The sequence below is a fragment of the Phascolarctos cinereus genome, unplaced genomic scaffold (assembly GCF_003287225.1).
Source record: "Phascolarctos cinereus isolate Bilbo 61053 unplaced genomic scaffold, phaCin_HiC Scaffold_7;HRSCAF=346, whole genome shotgun sequence".
Lineage (NCBI taxonomy): Eukaryota > Metazoa > Chordata > Mammalia > Diprotodontia > Phascolarctidae > Phascolarctos > Phascolarctos cinereus.
In genome coordinates, this window is record NW_027556180.1 from 81,271,465 (window position 1) to 81,285,209 (window position 13,745).

General features: G+C 40.7%; 1 protein-coding gene across 3 annotated transcripts in view; it reads left to right on the forward strand.

The window, feature by feature from the left end:
* The first annotated feature begins 666 nt into the window (after positions 1-666).
* INO80D (INO80 complex subunit D) overlaps positions 667-13,745 on the forward strand; it is a 76,783-nt gene continuing 63,704 nt past the window's right edge. For 2 of the 3 annotated variants that reach the window (XM_020972803.2, XM_020972808.2), the window contains exons 1-2: positions 667-755; positions 3,542-3,617. The gene's annotated coding sequence lies outside the window, so the exon portion shown is untranslated. Of the gene's footprint in view, positions 756-1,848; positions 3,331-3,541; positions 3,618-13,745 lie in introns of those variants that run through there. The other variant, XM_078147471.1, reaches the window with a different exon arrangement.

A 13,745-nucleotide genomic window follows, 5' to 3' on the forward strand; every position in this document is an offset into this window, starting at 1 on the left:
CAACCAGCCACCAGCCACTGAAGTTGGACCTGTAAAGGAGTGGCAGAAAAAAAATATTACCTTAAAAAAAATTAAAATCACCCCTGAGATTCAGGCGGAAGGGGGAATCACGATAGGAAGGGGGTGGGGGTGGTGGAGAAAAGAGAAACACCTGTTTCTTGCAAAAAAAAAAAAGTCATTCGAGCAGGAGAGCAGGAGCCTTTTGGCCCTCCCCGGCCACGCCAGGCCGGCCGAGCAGGGGCCGCCGCCCCCGCCCCGCCGGGCACTCGTCCTTGGGCTCGGGGGGTCGCGGGCCGCCGCCCCCGTCCTGTACCTGGGCAGCGGCGCGGTGCCCTCTGCGCCCCTGCCCCCCTCTCTCTAGCTCCAAGATGGTAGGAAAGTTGTCGTTTCGCAGGGCCGAGGAGCGGCTGTCTGGTGTTATGTCCTCTCAGTGCCGGTAGTGGTGCTGTAGGAGGCTGCTGGCTCCTCTTGTGGTGCAGCCCCAGCAGCCCTGCCTTCTTGGCTGGAGCCTAGTTTCAGGGATTTCCCCTCAATAATCACCGACCCCGGGAGCGCTCCGGAGTTTCCCCAATAAAAAGATGATGCTCGGCGCCCCGGCCTGAGCGGGAGAGGCTCTCGGGGAGCCCGGGGGGGAGCGGCGGCGGCGGCGGCGGCGGCTCCTCGCCCTCGGCCAGCGCCTCTCTCCGCGCCTCTCGTCTGTCAGCCCAAGCCGAGGGGAAAGGGGGGAAGAGGAGGGGAAAAAAAGCAGCTCCAAGGTAAGCGGAGGCGGCCCCAGGCCCGGCCCCCCATCCCCGGGCTCCCGTAGGGCACCGGGCCGGCCCGGGGAGGCAGGGCGGGCGCCGGACGTGCTCACGTGAGGCCGGGGAGGCGCCGGGCCGCCGCAGGCCCGGGGGCCGGGAATGCCCGGGTAAGGGGGCCGGGGGCTGGGGCGGCGGCCGCCCAGGGGCTGGGGGTCTCGGGACCCCCGCTCACCGCACAGGGGCCTCCGCCGCGGGAGGGGAACGAGGGCTGCGGGGCTGGGGAGCCGGGCCTTGGGGATGGGGGGGTGAAAGTGCGTGGGGGAGGGGAGGGGGAGGCGCCGCTTAGGCCTCAGGCCGGCGGGACCCCCGTGACCACGGGCCCCCCTGGCGCCCCGGGACCCCCCGTTGAGGCTCCAGGATACCCCCCCACACACACACCCACAGCAAGGGGGAGCAGGCCCACCCTGGCCTGGGGCTGGCACCCGGGAGCCCCGGCCCTGGGCCAGACCCCACGCTCCAGCCCGGGAGCGGCCCCCGTGGGGCGGCGGGGCCTGGCAGGGGCAGAAATGGGGGGCAAGCGGCCCATCCTCAGCCCCCCCCGCCATCATCGCCCCCTCCAGCTCGGAGCCGTGACCCGGGATGGCCGCCGTGGGTGGGTGGGTGGGGCGGGCGTGGGGAGGCAGGTGCAGCCGCGGCCCCGAAAGTTTCCTTTCAGGCCCGCGTTGGGGGGCTGGCCTCCCCGCGGGGGACCCCGGAATTTGCGCCCGAGCCCCCTATCTCCGGCTGGGGTGCGGGTAGGGAGCGCGCGGGGTGGGGTTTTTAGAAACTCTTTGCCGGCTCCGGGTTTCTAAGGGTAATCCCTCCCCGGCGTCCCCCACTCCAACCTTGCCCCACCCCGCTCCCCGGAGAGCCCTTCCCAGACCAGGACCCCGACCCAGCCTTCTCCCCACTTCCCCCACAGAACACCCCCCCCGAACTCCCAGGGGGCGAACCTCCTCCTTAGGGAAAAGTTTGCCTGTTCAACCCTGTGGGCTTGCTTTGGGGTGGGGGTGGGGGTGGGGGCGGCGGCGGGAAGGGAGGGGGACCCAGGACCTCCTCCCAGCCTGAGTCTTGGCTTGGCTCCTTTCACACCGAAATCCCCCTATGCCAAGCTCTTGTGATTTCTTGGGGGATAGTGGTGTTGAGGGGAAGGCATAGCACCGGTCTGGGTAGTTCTTGGGCTTAGGGATGTGATTAGGGAGCAGTGAGGAGATTGTCACTGATAGTGGGCAGGGATTTCTGGATCCAGCCCCGATATCCAGGGGTTCTCGTTACTATTTAGTCCGTGTCTGGTACAAGTTAAGGAAATGCCCTGTTCTGAGACACTATGAAGGGTTAGAAATAGCTGAGGGTGGGACGAGGAGGAGGAAGAGGAGAAAGGTACACTGAATACATTTAAAAATGCTTCTTGATTGATTCATAGTTATAGCAACTCATGAATTAAGGTTCTTTCCATCTGTGAAAATTTACCTTAATAGATAGTCATTTGGGTTTATGTAATATTCTTAGCGGTGCCATCAGAATAGGAAAATGAGAATTTTAAGGACACTTCTTGTGCCTGTAGTAGGGTCAGAAGAAGGGAACCTAAAGGATCTTTGATGAATGTGATCTTGCTTACTTTTTCATAATATGTGTTTCAATATTTTTTTTTAGCTATATTTGGGGTCTGTGATCCTTGAAAGAGCTATATAGAAGACATATTGTTTTAATTTGAAACCCAGGTTTCTTACTTTTCAGGGTGTGCTTTCCTGGAGCTACAGTTACCTTTGATATCGTTACATAGTGTTTAAAGTGTTTATGATTTTGCCAAGTTCCTTCTCCAGTGTTGCCCCCCCACACCCCCAATTTGTTGTTGTTGCTATTTTTGTAAATTTAGGGCAGTATGTCTCCACACACACACTCCTCCTGTCCTGTACCAATGCTTCATGCTGGGATTTTGCTGGCAGATTATTTCACTTCCTGACAATTCGACCTCCAGAATACTATTAAGTAGTGAAAATCGGACACTTTGAAAACACTATGATATTTTTCCTCCCATTGCTTACTTATGTCCAACTTCTAAGTGAGACCCTTTAGGTGACTTTTATTAAGTATTTCATTCTTTCTTAAAAACAAAACAAAGGTGAAATAATTTAATCTGAGTGACTCCAAGCCTTTTTTTTTAAGCACAGCCCTGAAGATCTTGAATGCAAAGATTGCCTGGAGTTGATACAAATTATAATAGCAACTGCATCTGATACCTATTTAACTTCTTTAAATAGACTTGAGGGGTTTTTTTTTTGGTGTACTAAACTGTTACAGTATCTTGTGACTTACGTGTACAAAAAGGTCGGTGTCATTCAGCAATTACAATTTTGCTGGTGAAATAAAAATAACTGACAGCATTTTAACTTTTGCAAAGTACTTTATACACATTATCTTACATAAGATATTCAAATTTTGCAGATGAGAAAACGTGCTGATTTGGTCAGACTGCCCATGAATATTAAGAGGCAAGAAAGTAATGTGGTGTAATTGAAAAAAAAATTGGTTGTGGAGTTGGAGGGCCCAGGTATGAATTTAGGATTTGTGGCTCTTTCTGTTAGTGTGGCCTTGGAAAAATTGCTTGAAAACTCTTGGCCTCAGTTTCCTTATCTGTAAAATGAGGTAGTTGAGCTAGATTATCTCTAAGGTTAATTTTTTTTTAAGATTCATTTTTGCTCTAAATCTCTGATCCCTTTCAAGTCCCTTCCAGCTCTAAACTTATGATCTGTTTTCTACAGATTCGAACTCAGGTTCTCCTGACTCCAGGTCCAGTGCTTTCCCACTACCACTCAGCCTCTAAAAGGAGTTAAACAGGTACCAACAGCAGTTTGTTTACATTTTGATTTGGGTCATATCCCTTGCAGCCTCCAAATTGATGGTTTCAGAATTGTAGATGCTAAAATTGTTTGGTGTCATTCCAAAAAGAAAAGAGCAGAGTTTTATTTTAGTGAACTAGTGGAGAGGTTAGTTTTTTTTTTAATTTGATACTTTTAAAAGCAACTGCTTGCATTCTTATTATTTGATTTATAGATGTTGGGCAAATAGGTGGCACAGGGCAGCACTGGATAGAGAACTGAGCTGGGAATCAGGAAGATCCGAGTTCAAATCTGGCCTCAGACACTAGCTGTGTAACACTGTGCAAGCCATTTCACCCTGTTTGCCTCAGTTTCCTTATCTATAAAATGTACTGGAGAAGGAAATGGCAAACCACTCTAGTATCTTTGTCAAGAAAACCTCAAATGGGGTCATGAAGAATCAGACATGACTGAACAGCAACAATAGATGTATGGGATTTCACATTGCTTTTGAGAAAGTTACAAGTATTTTAAAGTGTGCATATAGGTGCACACAAACATTGTATTCCCATTTTTCCCTTTTCCTACTCCAGCCCAATTCATCTAATTTGTTCATGATGAGTATCTTTTCTTCCAAGAGAAATGGTAGGTTTCACTTAAAAAAGAAAGTTACTTGTACTTGAAACTAGTGAAAGCACAAGACTCAGGAGGAATAAGTATTGGATTGACTTCAGATTAGTAAAGTTATATTCTTTTTCACCATTGGTATTTTAGTTTAATAAGTAGGTCACAGAATATCATAGATTGTCAGAGCCAGAAGATTGGAGATCATCTGGTTCAATTCTTAAGAATAGAATGTTTTGTTCTATTATAAAAGATTTAAATAATCAAACTTTTATGCCATTTAAAGACTAGGACAATTACTGAAAATTCTTGTATTTTTCTTTCTTACATATATATGTAACTAATTTTTTTTTGGTAAGGTGGAGTTTAAAATTTTGAATTCCATAACAATAAGTAAAAGCTTTGAAAGCGTTTTTTTGTATTTTTAGCTGAGACAGGCTTTTTTTCAAATTTTTACCCTTTGTTATGATAACTGACACATATATCACTTAAAAGTTTGCAAAAGACATTATATACATAGTCATTTGAGCCTCACAACAACTCTTTGAGGGAGATACCTCAGTATTATTCCCATTTTACTGGTGAGGAAACTCAGAATCAGAGACTTGCCTTTGGTTGCACATTTAAACCAGATACTACAGATTCTGGCTCTAGCATTCAGTTAACCAACACTGGATACAAGTAAAATGAATAAAACAATCCCTACTGGAAAGAATTATAATCTAATGGGAGAGACAAGTAGACATACATCAATCTGTATAGCCTAAATATAAAGTAAATAAATACAAAGTAAATATATACAAAGTAGTCAAATGCAAGGTAGGGCAGGAACAATTTGGGCAGACTTAGGAAAGGCTTCATACAGAAGACTATGTTTGAGCTCTGTCTTAAGGGAAGAAAGGAATGCTGAACACTAGGAGGGAAAGGTAAGGAGGTAGTTCATTCCAGGCATATGGGACATGAAGGCATACAGACAGGAAATGAAGTATTGCATATGAGGAACGAAGAGTGTCCAGTTTGGTCGGACTCAGTGTGGAAGGAGTAGTAAAATCCGGTAAGGCTGAAAAGGTAGGCTGAAGCTGACTTATCTAGGGTTTTGCAAGCTAAACAGAGTTTATATTTGATCCTTGAGGTAATGGAGCCACTGGAGTTTGTCAAGTTGGAGAGTCACAGAGTCAGATTTACTCTTAAGGAAAGTTTGTCAGCAGAGCGGAGTGGGAGCACTGGAGCCCTAGTCCAGAGTTGAAAGGCTTGGGGGATGGTAGTACCTTGGGTAGAGATAGGAAAATTTGGAAGAGGGCAGGGATTAGGAGCAAAACGTTTGTGAATCTGAGATGTCTCTGGGACATCCAGTTTGTCATGTGTAATAGGTAACTGGTGATGTAGGAGCCCAGGGGAAGGATTGGGGCTGGATATTTATGAATCATCTGCAGGGAGATGATGGATATAGAGATTTTATCCCCAAAGTTATAAATTACTATTTAGGATTTATATTTTGAATGTTTTCTTTAGATAATTTGAATCTTTAGATAATATTGAACTTCTTAAGTACAGGGAAGACAGTGTCACAGTTAAAGAAGGTTGATGAGACTTATAGCCCTTCAGTTCTGCTACTGACTAGCTTCATAACTTTTTTTTTTTGGTGAGGCAGTTGGGGGTTAAGTGACTTGCTTAGAGTCACACAGGTAGTGAGTGTTACGAGTCTGAGGCCAGATTTGAACTCAGGTCCTCTTGACTCCAGGGCTGGTGCTCTATCCACTGCCCCACCTAGCTGCCCCTACCTTCATAACTTTTGGCAAGACTCTTTAACTTCCCTGACCTTTGGGTTCTTCATTGGTGGAATGAAATATTTGGACTAGGGGGATTGGGTCTTCATGAATCAACTCAATGTTATGCATAGGCAGTAAAGGAACCTGTACCAAAGCAGCTAAAGAGACAGTTGTTAGACTGGAAAGAGTCGCTCTGTTAACTTGTTGTGTGACCTTGGACAAGAAACTTCTCTTGTGAAATAAGTTCTCTGTTCTAAAGGCTAGCAACCTGGTATGATGCAGACAGCAGAAAAGATCTATTGTGTGGAGCAGGGGCTGCAGTTTTCCTGTCTCTAACATGAGGGAGGTTGGACCAGATGGTATCAGAGGTCCCTTCCAGCTTTAAAAATTTATGATCTTCGATAAAATTCCGTTATAACAAATTCTATGAACGATCTAAATATTTTTGTTGCAGTAAACTTTTTAAATGAATATAATATTTGAGATTTTTATAATCTGGAGAGGAAACAGATGCCCAGCCTCCACATAGTGAAAAGAGTGTTCTGGGCGCAGATGGGCAAAGAGGGACATTTTGTGTTACTCAGTCCCTTCTTCTTTAAAGCTCCAGGAGTATTTGTTTAGTATGTTTTTATGTTGATTGATGGTTTGGAGATTTAGGTGGACAACTTTGATTGAGATATGAGAAATGGGCCGTTAGCCCATTAGAAGTAAAAAGAGCTTTAAAGAGCTGTACTGTAACCTAGTTCTTGTCTTCTCTTTTCTAACATAGATACTTTTATAGGAGAGAGGGAGTTAACCTTGATAAGGAACTGAGATACTATTTGTTATACAGAGTTATTCATTGTAGAGAATTTGTTATTAACAGATCATCAAAAGACTGTTCTTATTATTGATTATCTGCAAGCATAGTTCATGTAAATAACATTATAACACAGAACACTTTGTTATATTTGTTGTAATATAATTTAATCTGTGTGTCAGGGGCTTCAAAGAGAAGGTAATTCTTCCTGGTGTATTTTCTAGGTTGATAATTACAAAGTCCCTAATGACCACAAACTGGGAATTAGTATTAAAAGAGGTAGGCATAAATATGGAGAGGATATATGGCTGATAGCAGTAAGGAACTATACTGACCTGATCCATCCAGAACACCACTTACTTGCAAACTGCTCTTTAGGCTTGTAGATATTAGAATTAAGACAATATGACAAATAAGAGAGAACTAGTATAATAGACCATTTGAATGATTTAATATATGTTTTTGTTTTATTTTAAGGTGTTTAAGCATTATTGCTACTTGAATTCTTTTATTGCAGTTTGAATAACTTGAATAATGTTTAAGTGCATGCTAACTATTGCTCATGATTTGGGGCAATATGTATAAGGCTCTCTTCCTCCCCTGCTCTACACAACAGATCTTTTCTGCTGTCTGAATCATACTAGGTTGATAGCCTTTAGAGCAGAGAATTTAGACTTTATTTCACAAGTTAATACAGAATAAATGAATGAGTTCTGTTATAAGCCAGATAGGCTTACCAGTTTCACTTTCATCTATTTGCTGTTAACTATTAAAAGTTAATGTATTTAAAAATGCTGGTTAACATTATATTTGTTAATATCCTGATTTATTTAAGGATTAAAATGACATAAAAAAGTGATAAATATTTTTAATACCTTAAAAAAATCATGTTAGCTAATATGATCTTGACTTTAGTTATTCCTTCAATAAGATTCTTTTCACTTGCATGTGAGGCATCTAGGTGGTGCCATAGAGTACAGAGTATTGGGCCTGGCATCAGGAAGACTTGAGTTCAAATTTTACCTTAGACACTTACTAGCTGGGTAACTCTGGGCAAGTCACTTAACCTCTTTTTGCCTCAGTTTCCTCAACTGTAAAATGGGAATATAACAGTACCTACCTTCCAGAGTTGTTGTAAGGATCAAATGAGATAATTGTAAAATGCTTAGCACTGTGCCTGCAACATCGAGCTATATATATACTATTATTGTTGTTGTTGTTATTCTGTCATTGTGAGAACTTGGATTTATATCCATTTTAGGAAAGGCGTCATGCATATAGTTGCTCTCAAATTTTAAAAGGTGGTGTGATATAAAATTACAAATGGAAAAGAAAAATGCTGTGTCAGTGAAACGACCATACTTCTGAAACATGAGAGTCAAAAGAACAGAAATGACATATCAGTGATTCCATATTGCGGTGACACATTGGTAGTCCCAAAGAGTATAATCTCCATATTTTTGTCAAATTGTTTTATGCTTGCTTTTGGAAGCCTAAAAGTGCTGTCAGACAGCTTTTGTTAAAAGCTTTTCTCCCCTCTTCTCACTTCTGTTCCTCTTGATGATGTCTTATTCCACTGTAGCTTTCACTAAAAACATAGCTATAGAAGTGAATTGTTTTCTGTTTAGAAAATGTAACACCTAGTTTCAAGGTCTTTTAAACTCATTTATATTTGCCATAAAGCATTGCTTATATCATTATTACATTACAGTTCCAATGTCTAATGCACCTACAGATGTTGAAAGTGTTATTTTATTTTGAAAAGATCTGCTCGCATATTATCTTTTTTCTATAATAGTTGTTTTTAGCTTTATTAATGTTAAGTAATGGTTTGCTTGTGCTTAAGTACCTGAGTTTAATCACCTATTTTCCTCTTTTTTAAGGAACATAAACCAATCTAGATTCTGTAAGCAGGAATGATTTAGTTGACTCTACTTCATAGCTAAAGATAGAGGTCCCTCACCTCTAGTATTTCACATTTTTAATCCGTAGCAACATATGTTAATAACCAGAGTTTAGTTATAGCCATTTTTCTTCATAGGATAGAATTGACTTTTATTCTGAAGCAACATTGGGAAATTTAAATATAATTTCTATATGGTAGAATCTTTAAAGTACCTAACTAGATTTCATAGGCTTCTTTTTTGTTTTCTCCTTTCTTTATGTCACATAGGAAAGGCTGGAGATGATAGGACTTCTATATGAAATATTTTGGGGGGATTCGGGGACCTCAGATCTTGAGAAATGGTTATATCAGGGGCAAATGATTTAGGATTGTTTTCCTAGCTCTATTTTTGTATTGGACCCCTTCCTCCCATCTCCTTTTCCATAATTTAAAAAACAAGTTGAATACTGATTCTATATAAACTCTCAAAGACATGATGTATATTTGTTTCCAGCTTTAGAGATGAGATAATTTGGATATTTTAAAAATATGCATTTAGAAGGTAGTTAAATTAAGGGCCTTTATTTCTTACCATTCATTTATTCTAATAGTGCATGGGGTAAGACTGACTATAGCAGGGAGCTGAAGTCATAAATGTAAAGATTCTAAGTCTTTTCTAGAGAAATGACATTACTAAAGAAAGATCTGAAGAATCAAAGGTAGCAATCGTAGGAACAGTTAGGCGATCTTAAGGTAGCACATGAGAATACAACATGTGAAACATTTGTTCTGGTAGAGAAGAGCGCTAGAAATTCAGAGGACACAGCAAAAAAGACCTAGCTAAAGGTATGCTGTCTAAAATCTTAAAGGTGAAGAAAAGATGTTCACTAAAAGATACTAAAGATGAAGAGTTGTTGTTATTTTAAGGAATATTAAGGACAGAAATTATGTGCTGTACTATTTATGTGATTATGAAAGATAAGAGATAACTTATGTCAGCTTTTGACTTCTTTATAGTAACATATGGAGAAATCCTGACAGCTGAATCGATTTCTATGCTGGGAAAGTGGGGAGAAAATTGAATACATGGGCAGTAAACATTGTAAGGATGTTGTTAGAACTAAGAATTTATGTAAAATTCTGATTCCTTGATGCTAAGTGCTAAATACTAATTATAGGGGTACCACATGTGTAGGTATGATGAATTATTGAAACATTTCAAATATTCTACAGTTATATAAGAACTTTCCAAGTTTTTTGCAATCTTCAGAATTCCTTAAGCTTCAGACTCATAATTTTTGTGCATGAGAAATTATTTTATTAATCTATACTCAAAAACACACCACAAACAACAATCAGGTATATTTTAATGACTTTCTCTTCTGGTGAACATATTTTGGTAGGAAGATATTGGCAAACTGTTGCCAATAGCTACGTTCTACTCTCTTCCATGAGTTGTGCCACCCCCATTTTCCTTTTCCCCTTTCATTTTTCTAAGTCTTGTCCTCACTAGATTGTAAACTGTTGAGGGCAGTGATTATGAAATTCACTTCTTTTCTTATGCTTCCCAGTCTCTAGCAAAGTGCTAGACACCTGATAGATTCCCCCCCCCTTTTTCTGTAAGAAGTTATAGAATCAGCTGCTCTATTTTTATTTTAAATTTGGAACTTAGAACATCCCCCAAAAGAGCAAAGAAAAAACCAAAAAGATTCTGTATAAAACTATGAATTTCCATTTTATGCTTTTTTTTTAAAGTATATCATAATGGGGCGGCTAGGTGGCGACACTTACTAGCTCTGTGACCCAGGGTAAGTCGCTTAACCCCAATTGCCTCACCAAAAAGCAAAAAAAAAAATTATATCATAAATTCTACTCTTATTTTCAAAACTGCCTGCCTGCCTATGTTTCCTTCTGAAATTCCTTCTGTTTTCTTCGGTGCATTTAAAAAAAAATGTTACGTTGTTCCTCTTTTTTTGGCATTCCTGCTTCCTTCCAATCCTTTACCCTAATTATCCTAAAGAAACAGGGAAAAGACCCTTTGTAATGGTAAGCATAGTCAAGCAAAATAAATCCATGCAGAGGCCATATCCAAAAATGTATATCTTGTGTCCATCACCTCTCTGTCAGGAGGAGGGTAACACTTGTTTCTATCCTCCCTTCCCCTGATTAGATTGTTGGTACTACATCATTGTATAACTCTTTCCATTTGCTCAAATAAATTTATCTTTCTAGGTTTTTCTGGACTCATGTTTTTGTATTTCAGAGTTTCTACTTAGCTCTTGTATTTTCATCAGGAATGCTTGAAAGTGGTCTATTCCACTAAAGGATCATTTCTTGCCCCCAATTATATACTAAGTTTTTGCAAAATAAATGGTTGTATACCTTTATCTTTTACCTTTCAAAATATCATATTCCATGATCTCTGGTTTTTAGCAGAAGTTGCCAGGTCTTTTATGAACCTAACTATAATTCTGTGGTAATTGAACTGCTTTTTTCTGGATGTCCTGAGTCACCTGGATCTCTGGACTGACTTTTGCCTTCCAGTATTTGCCTTTCTGTATTATTTGAGGTTTCAAATAATTTTCTGGTTCCTCTCTGGAATCCCGGGATAGAGTGTTAGGTACCTCAGAGTCCCTATGCCTGAGTTTTTTGTTTTTTGTTTTTTTATCATACTGGGGCTCACTTAGTGGAGCCCTCAGCTTTTGCTACCTCCAGACATGCACCTTTACAGGCTATACAGACTCTGTTGTTTCTGAGCTTGCTTAGAGGTTAGCTGAATGAACACTGACTTTGCTGGAGGGACAATGGCTGGATTTTTGTGTGATTCAGGAATGGAAGAAATTACTGTAGTTTCTTATCAGATTTCTTGTGTGTATATCATATATCCCACAAGGCTGTAAATTTGAGGCCAGGAAATGCATCTTTATCTATATCTATATATCTGTCATCCAGCACTGATCTCTCTATGCAGCAGGCACTTCATAAATGCTTGCTGAATTAAATGGACCCAGGACATGTGCTTTCTAGTTTTACTTGTCTGGTAATGGTGAACAAAAATAATGGTGAACCTGGGGAATCCCCCTAGACAATTTTCAGTAACATATATACATATATGTTACAAGAGATGTTTTCAGGTCTTTCCCCAATCTGTACCAAGTAGAAAAGATCTCTTATGTAAAATTAAATTTCCAAATACAGTTAAGTTCTGAATCTGCTAAGGAATAACAACTAGGCTGTGGAGACGTAAATAAATCCGATTCTTCTGGTTAATTTTTTTTCCCAGCGCACACATATTTTCAGTAGGAAATAACTATTTGGGTAATTAGACCCTTTTTTTTTTGGCTTAGGCAATGGGGTTAAGGGACTTGCTCAGGGTCACACAGCTAGTAAGTGTTATGTGTCTGAGGCTGGATTTGAACTCAGGTTCTCCTGAATCCAGGGCTGGTGCTCTATTCGCTGTGACACCTAGCTGCCCCCATAACTAGCCACTTTTTAAAGATACAATTTGAAATTCCCTGGATGCTTTTTTGGAAGAAGCAAAGAATCTTAGTCAACTATCATGATTGTTTAGGAAGGAAAAATCTACTTAGAGAAAAATGAAACTTTTATCTGCCTCTTCACTTAAGATTTACTTGAAAAATCTACTGAAAAGAACCTTTGGATGTTCCCTAGTTCAGTAGTTCTCAAACTTTTTGGTTTTAGGATTCCTATACACTCTTTAAAATGATTGAGAACTTCAAGGTGCTTTTGTCTGTGTGGGTTACATCTATTAACATTTACTCTCTTAGAAATTAAGATGCTTTTTTGTTATGAAAATAGTTTTGATCTCATGTACCCCTTCAGAGGGCTGCTGGGTGGTGCAGTGAATAGAGTGCCAAGCCTAGAGTCAAGAAGACTCATTTTCTTGAATTCAAATATGGCCTCAGACACTTAATAGCTTTGTGTCCCTGGGCAAGTCATTTAACTCTCTTTGCCTTAGTTCCTCATCTGTAAAATGAGCTGGAGATGGAAATAGCAAACTACTTCAGTATTTTTGCTAAGAAAACCCCAAATGAGGTCATGAAGAGTAGGACATGACTGAAAATTGTCTAGGGGATTCCCCAGGTTCACTGAGAACCTGGTTGATTCAAGAAATATTTCTTTAAATCTTCCCCTTCCTACACTGCCCTTATCTCTTCACTCAGAGCTAACTGGCAGTATGAAGGAAAACCTGTGTTTATCCTTGTATTATCATTCTGTGGTTCTAAGCTTTTCCTATCCAGTTTCATAAGAGGGAATGTTTCATTCCTTGAAATTAAATGATGCTGTTGGCTGACCTAGTGTCTGTGAGCAAGTCACTTCTCCAGCTTCAGTATCTTCAGCTGTAAAATGAATGTTTATTAGATGATCTTTAATATGTTTCAGCTCTTAACAGTCCATGATTGATTCATTATGGATACTGTAGCCTAGACTATAAAATATCACTAATAACCTATGGACATTGTATATGTAGAGGTAGCTATTGGAAATTCCTCTGGAAAAGAAGGGAGGAAAAAAATTACTTAAGTACTCATATAACACTATTATTACTAATAACATTCATAAAGAACCCACTATGTTAAGTAATATGGTGTTACCCGAAGAGTAGGGGCCTGGGTTTAGTCCTCTAAGAATCCACAGTTTCAGTGGGAATATAAAACAAATGCAAAATTACTTAAGAAGGATGGGGTATTTAATGAAGAAAGGAGCTTTTGCTATTAGGAAACATTGTGGTGTAGGGGAAAGAACCCTTTATCTGGAGGCAGATGACCTGATGCTGCCATTTATGAGAAGTGTTACCTTGAGCAAATCACTTAATCACTTTGTACCTTAATTTTCCCACCTGCAGAATGGGAATAGTAACATGTAACTGCCTGCCTTAGTCTGCAGTAAGATCAAATGAGATAATGTGTATAAAGCACTATTTTATCTGCCTGCCTTAACAGGACTATTGTGAGGAAAGTGCTTTGTAAATCACAAAGTGTTGTGTTTTATTGTTGTAGTGAATTAGCTACTTGAACATTCCATGGAAATTTTTTTTAACAGTTTAAC